The 5,814-nt window shown below is 54.6% G+C and overlaps 1 protein-coding gene across 2 annotated transcripts in view; it reads left to right on the top strand.

Moving 5' to 3' along the window:
* The first annotated feature begins 5,009 nt into the window (after positions 1-5,009).
* The window catches only part of HMGB3 (high mobility group box 3), a 4,967-nt gene continuing 4,162 nt past the window's right edge, over positions 5,010-5,814 (top strand). The window contains exon 1 of one of the 2 annotated variants that reach the window (XM_011383595.2): positions 5,010-5,126. The gene's annotated coding sequence lies outside the window, so the exon portion shown is untranslated. Of the gene's footprint in view, positions 5,314-5,814 lie in introns of both variants that reach the window. The other variant, XM_011383594.2, reaches the window with a different exon arrangement.

Raw genomic sequence — 5,814 nt, 5'->3', positions numbered from 1 at the left:
GTCTTTTTTAAAAAAAAATAAATTCAATGGTTAATAGCATATGAGTTTCAGGTGTATAACTTTATAATACAACATCTGTATATTCCATTGTGTGTTCACCACCCAAAGTCTAGACTCTCTCTGTCACCATATATTTGACCCCCTTTATCCTCTTCATCCTCCCCTCCATCCGCCTTCCCCTCTGGTAAGCACCACACTATTGTCTGTATGAGTTTTTTTTATTCATGTGTGTGTTTTATATCCCACATAGGAGTAAAATCATATGGTTCTTGTCCTTTTGTCTGACTCATTTCTTCAAGGCCTGACAGGGCAGGGCTGTCCCCGGAATGGGGTGAAGGGCAGTGAAGGCGACCCCACTGCAGTGTCCCCTCTTCTCCTCTCCTTTCCCCTCCCCCACCCGAGCCTTCTCCCAGGACCAGGTAGGTGCCTGAGAAGGCAGGGACCTACATTTCATCTCCTTTTCCCCCACAGGTCTTGACCTGCCTGGGGGGTGGTTGTCCCCGGATCACCTGGTGTAGGTTAAGACTGTGTTCCTACCATCAGCGTCAGCCAGGTGGGGAGCAACTCATAGGAAGCCCTTTGGTTGCTGGCCCACTTCCCACTCTCAGTCAAAATGAAAGACTCCCCCCGAGGGCCTTGTGGTGCTAATGCTGCCCCAGAGGCCTCGGGAGAGGTTGTGCTGTCCCCTACCCCAGGCCAGAGCCTCCGGGGGGCGGGGGGTGGAAGGCTGGGAGCGGCTGAGCCCTGTATGTGAGTGAATGGGGGGCGTGGGCCCAGCCTCAGTTCTCTGTGAAGAAGGCGAGACCCTGGCCGCCCCACTAGTGACAAGCACATGGCCATGGGGCCCCAGGTTCAAGGTGCCATCGGGGCTCTGGGCTGCCCTGTCCAAGGAGGCCCCCCTTGGCCTGACCTGTGACCGTGAGGGTGGGAGAAGCCCAGCAGAGGTCGGTTCCCCACCGGCCTCTCTTGCGTGCGGCTCTTCTGAATCTGGAACTCCAGGGCGCTGACTGCTCCTGCCAGCTCACCAATGGCCTTTGTACCCACAGTGGAGCTGAGCTATTAAGGGTAGGACAAATGTGACACTAAGGGTCAAGAGATCAGGCTGCCAGGCCTGGCTCAGCCACTGACTCCTGTGTCGGGAGGAGGCTGGGCTGGAGGTCCTGATGGTTCTTCCCCCAATGTGTGGGTCTATAAACCTATCATAATGGTGCAGAGGCCTACCTACTACCTCCAAAAACACTTCTTTCCTATGAGAAAAAAGTAATTTCTTTGGGAAGTAATTTCCACCCAAGAGCAGAGGGAGAGGAAAGAAGGGAGGCTCCAGGCCTAGAATAATAGGTCACCTGGAGGTGAGAAGGGTGGGGTAAGGACCCTGGGAAAGCCTACAAGCCCGAAGTTAAAGACTTCCTATCTGTGAATATCTGAATTTACAGAGGCTCTTAGACCCCTACTGAAAGGATAAGCTTCATTGTGGATCTTCACAGCAGGCGCCCTTAACATATGTTAAATGACTCAACAAGCTAGCCCCACCCGGCTGCATTACCATTGATTCTTCTAGAAGGCTGGGGCTTGGGTTCCAGGGATGTCACCTTTACGCCCTGGGCACACAAGTGAAGATCTGGGGTGGCAGTGGTGTGTGCGTGTGTGTGGGGGAGAGTGGGTGTGTGTAGGGGACCAGGACTTCATTTTTGTCAAATGAGGATTCTCCTTATTTTTTATTTTATTTTATTTTTTTGCAGGGGTGGTGGTGGTTCTTGAACTGACAGGAAATGGAAAGCTCTTTAAATAACATTTGACACACTTTGTCCTATTTCCTACTTACTTTCAGTGTTTTCCTAACCTCTCCAGGTAGCCAAGCAGCTTATAGGGTTCTGATTCGAGCTTCCCATGTGATGAACTTGGTCTGGTTCTGCATCTCACAGGTAATTGAAGTGGTTAAAGTATTTTCCAAGGAGGGCCAGGGCAGAGGTCCAGAGATTTTCCGTTACATTTTTCACTTTCCAGACTGGTTTTTAATCCTCCCTTGGGTGGCCTTTCACTGGTAACACCCAGACCACTTTTACTCAGACGGAACAGTGCCTGGGGTGAATACAGTGGGTCGAATCACCTTTGACAGGTGGCATTGAAGCTGGGAGAGGTGAGGTGACATGGCAGAAGGCACACCAGGAAGTCAGCGACAGAGCCCAAAGCCACTGTGTTGCCCCTGCCTTCCAGCCCCACCCCCCATTTCACCTCACGTCCCTTCTCTAATTTATTAGCAGGCATTCAATACATGTACATGAAATTGAATTATGAGAGTTTTTGCTGAGGTAGGAACTTGCTAGGCCACAGCTTATACTCAGGCATGCTGCCACAGAAGGGTTGTGCTGAGAAGAAAATCAGGCTGAAGAGCCACCCAACCAAGGCTTGTGGGGGAAGGGATGGAGACTCGGGGGTGATATGTGCGTTTGTGGGGGCAGGAGCAGGGAGCCATGTCAGCCATGTTCGGATCCCTGACATGCGCACCGAGTGATGTCATAGTTATGTTCTCTGAAATTCCGTTCTATGACTGTGACCACGGGTTTAAGCTTCAGGCCTAGTGCTTCAGCATGGTGGAAGTAGGAGCTTTTACAGAAGTAGAGACAGATATTCTTCCTCTGAAGAAGCGCAAACCTTTCATCATTCGAAGTATGTGCACAGAAATAGGAGACTCGTGGGCAAAGTTGTGGCAGCGGGTGAGGAAGAATGGATCTTGAGGGGAGTGCCTGGACACCACTTACTGTAAGGTCTCTTCTGGCTGGGAGATACTCTTATTTCTCTGGGTTGGCCTTCACGATGCTGCCTCTGGGAATGCTGTGTGTGTGCATGGGTGCGAGCGTATACACATGTGCTGCTTGTGTGACCCTCACCATCCACTCAAGGGCCCACCGAGTAGTGCCTGAGGCTGACCACTCTGGTTCCTATACCTTGGTGCCTCCCACCTGCTGAGTGCAGCTTCTCAGTGTGGCCAGGATGCTGGGCAGGGAGTGGTTGGATCAGGAGACCCTTGTCCCACCTGTGACTTCAACTTGCATCTCTGGCCTAGGAATTCCTGACAACATGGAAGCTAGGGCACTCTGGCCGAGGGGAGGTACTGGTCAGATCACATGTGGAGACCCTGTTCCACTTTGGGAAGGACAGACACAAGCGAGGAAGGGTGGCCTGGGCAGGTCAGATCCTGAGAACCTCGTCATAGGAGAAGCTGGAGCTGTGTGCCTGGAGAAGAGACCTGGCCTGCCAGGAAATCTCTGAAGGGTGAGCTATTAGATTGTGTGTAGGATGGTGACCCCAAGGCTCAGAGATTACCCGAGATGTAATAAACAGCCCAGAATAGAGGTGACAAAGCTCCCTGTGAGTGGAGGTATACAAGCAAAAGGTAGGCAACCACTCAGCTACCTCTAACAAGGCAGAGGATTAGAGAAGTGGCCTTAAGATGTCTGCATTCCTAAGAATCTGTAAATTGGAGACCTAGGAAAGTGACTTGATACCTCTTGGCTCTTGTCAAAGCAGCGCTATCTTTGCTTTTGGTCTAAGTTAGATCCTTAATAATGGAAGCCTAGCAGTACCAGTTGGAGGGGCTCAGGCTTGCTCAAGGAGGCTCACAGGAGTTGGCAAGAGCTGGGTGGGGGTGGGGAGGCAGGTGCTTTGTGAGGTCAGTTCACACACCTCAAACTTAGCCAGTTTTTGGAAACAGCATTTGGAAAACTCATCTTCTGTTCTCATTTCTAAATTTGGGAATTATAAAGACCTGGCTATCTTGGCCGCTCAAAATGCTTTGGAAAGGGAACTTATAGAACTCACGATGCCTCTTCCATCATTTTCTCCAAATTTCAGCCCTTAAAATGTGCACCTTTTCCTCACCCTTCCTTTTTCTTCCGTTCTTTCTAGGCAGCTCAAAGAGGGAAGGTCCTCTGATATTTATCCGCAGGGCTGATACTAGGATTTGGAATGGGACATTTCTTCCTTGTGTGTGACTGTCCTGCACAATGCAGGGCATTTAACATCCTTGGCCATCCCCTCCTCTTACTAAATTCCAGCAACTTCCAGTCGTGGGGTATTTTCAAACCTCTCGTAGGGATGACATTGCCCTCTCTGTTTGAAAACCATTGGGGAATCCCCACAAAGAAGTGACTTGCTTAAGGCCATACCACTTAGCCAGTGAGCGGTAAAGCTGAGGCCAAGTCAAGTCAAATCCTGTTTATCCATTCCAAGAACTTTTATTCTTCACTAGCGTGTATGTTAGGGGAGCAGGAGGAATATAGGCCTGAACTGAGGCAATGAAGAGAGAACTCCGACCACAGAACTACAATTTCTCACAATTTCTCTGCTTTTGCCAAAAAACAGCCTTCTCCTCCTCTAGCCCACCTAGCTTGCTGTTTCCACAATTGTAGGCACAGACAGACTTTCTGGCAATGAGTGGAAAGAGCCTAGTCGAGTATGGTCCCCAGGAGCGGAGTTGGGTCCCTTTTGGGCGGGGTAGCAGGATCCCAGAGCTGAAACTCTAAGGACCTGCCTTCCACTGGCCTCGAAGAGAGAGCTGCCGCAAGGCCTCTGCCGCCGAGCTGCAGGGAGCTGGGCAGAAGGTGGAGAACTGTCGACCCTTGCGGGTCAACCTCTGGAGGTTTCCTGGGGCTGGGGGCCTGACTGGGGGCCAGGGATCCAGGGTCGGGGGGCGCCCAGGCGGGAGCAGAGGGCAGTGCAGCGGGGCTCGACCTTATCTTCCCACGCCAGAGGCCGAGGCCTCGGGGAATGGCGGGGCCACCTCTCTAAAGTCTTTTGAGATTCTAGCTCGGTTAGTAGAGGGGACGCGGCGCGGGGGCGATGGGAAAGCCAGAATATTATTATTCCTCTGTTTTGCCTCGGCAGCCAAAGCCAGCGCCGGCGGGTTGTTCTGTTTGAATGAATGATCTCCGTGGCCGCGCCCAATGGGCGCCCGTGCCTGTTTAATATGCATGAGGCCCGCAGCCAATGGCCGGGCGAGGAGGCTGTTTTAAACGGCGGAGCCCGCTGGCCAATCAGGCGGCTCTCGTGGAGGCAGCTAGCGCGAGGCTGGGGAGCGCTGAGCCGCGCGTCGTGCCCTGCGCTGCCCAGACTAGCGAACAATACAGGTACGTTGCCGCCGCCCGCGCCTGCCACCACCACCGCCGCTGCCGCCGCAGCGCCCGCACAACTTTCCAGACCGCGCCAGCGCCAGCGCGCTCCGCCGCCGGCATCTCCTCCTTCTCCTCCCGGCGCCTTTCCCGCCCCCTCCACCTTCTCTCTACCTGTGTGGCAGGGAAGGAAGAAACAATTCAGGTGTTTCAACTTTTCAATTCTTCATCCTTAGCTCCTGGCTGTCGGGTCTGGGCTCCCTTCGCGGAGCCGCCTTCGGCCGCCGCCCCCTGGGTCCTTGCCTCGGGGCTCAGGCCCCCTAAGGCCAGATGTTGGGGCAGCTGTGGCGGTGGCTTGGGGGCTGCGGGTTCGGGCGGTGCGAGTCCCGGCACCCAGCGGCGGCATTGGGAAGGGAGCCGGGTGCTCCCTGGCCCGGGACGGACGCCGCGGGGGGCGGGCAGCTGGTGGCCGCTGGGGGCTGCGGCGCGAGCAAACTTCGCAGCCGGGCTCGGCCAGGCGCTGTGCGGGCCCGCGGGCTGCACTGCTGCTTCTGCATTAACATGGCCGTCTCGGGAGCGCACGGCAGTCCAGGGTGGGGGGGGCGGGCCGGCCGCCCCCAGATCGTCGCCTGCCCGCTGGGCACCGCCGCCTCTGCCACCGCTAACATGGCTGGCGCGGTGCTGGGCCTGGCGAGGGGAGGACAGG

This window comes from Pteropus vampyrus, unplaced genomic scaffold, assembly GCF_000151845.1.
Source record: "Pteropus vampyrus isolate Shadow unplaced genomic scaffold, Pvam_2.0 Scaffold529, whole genome shotgun sequence".
In the NCBI taxonomy this organism is placed as follows: domain Eukaryota; kingdom Metazoa; phylum Chordata; class Mammalia; order Chiroptera; family Pteropodidae; genus Pteropus; species Pteropus vampyrus.
The sequence above is the reverse complement of the archived record's forward strand: the minus strand, read 5'-3'. Positions and strand labels throughout refer to the sequence as shown.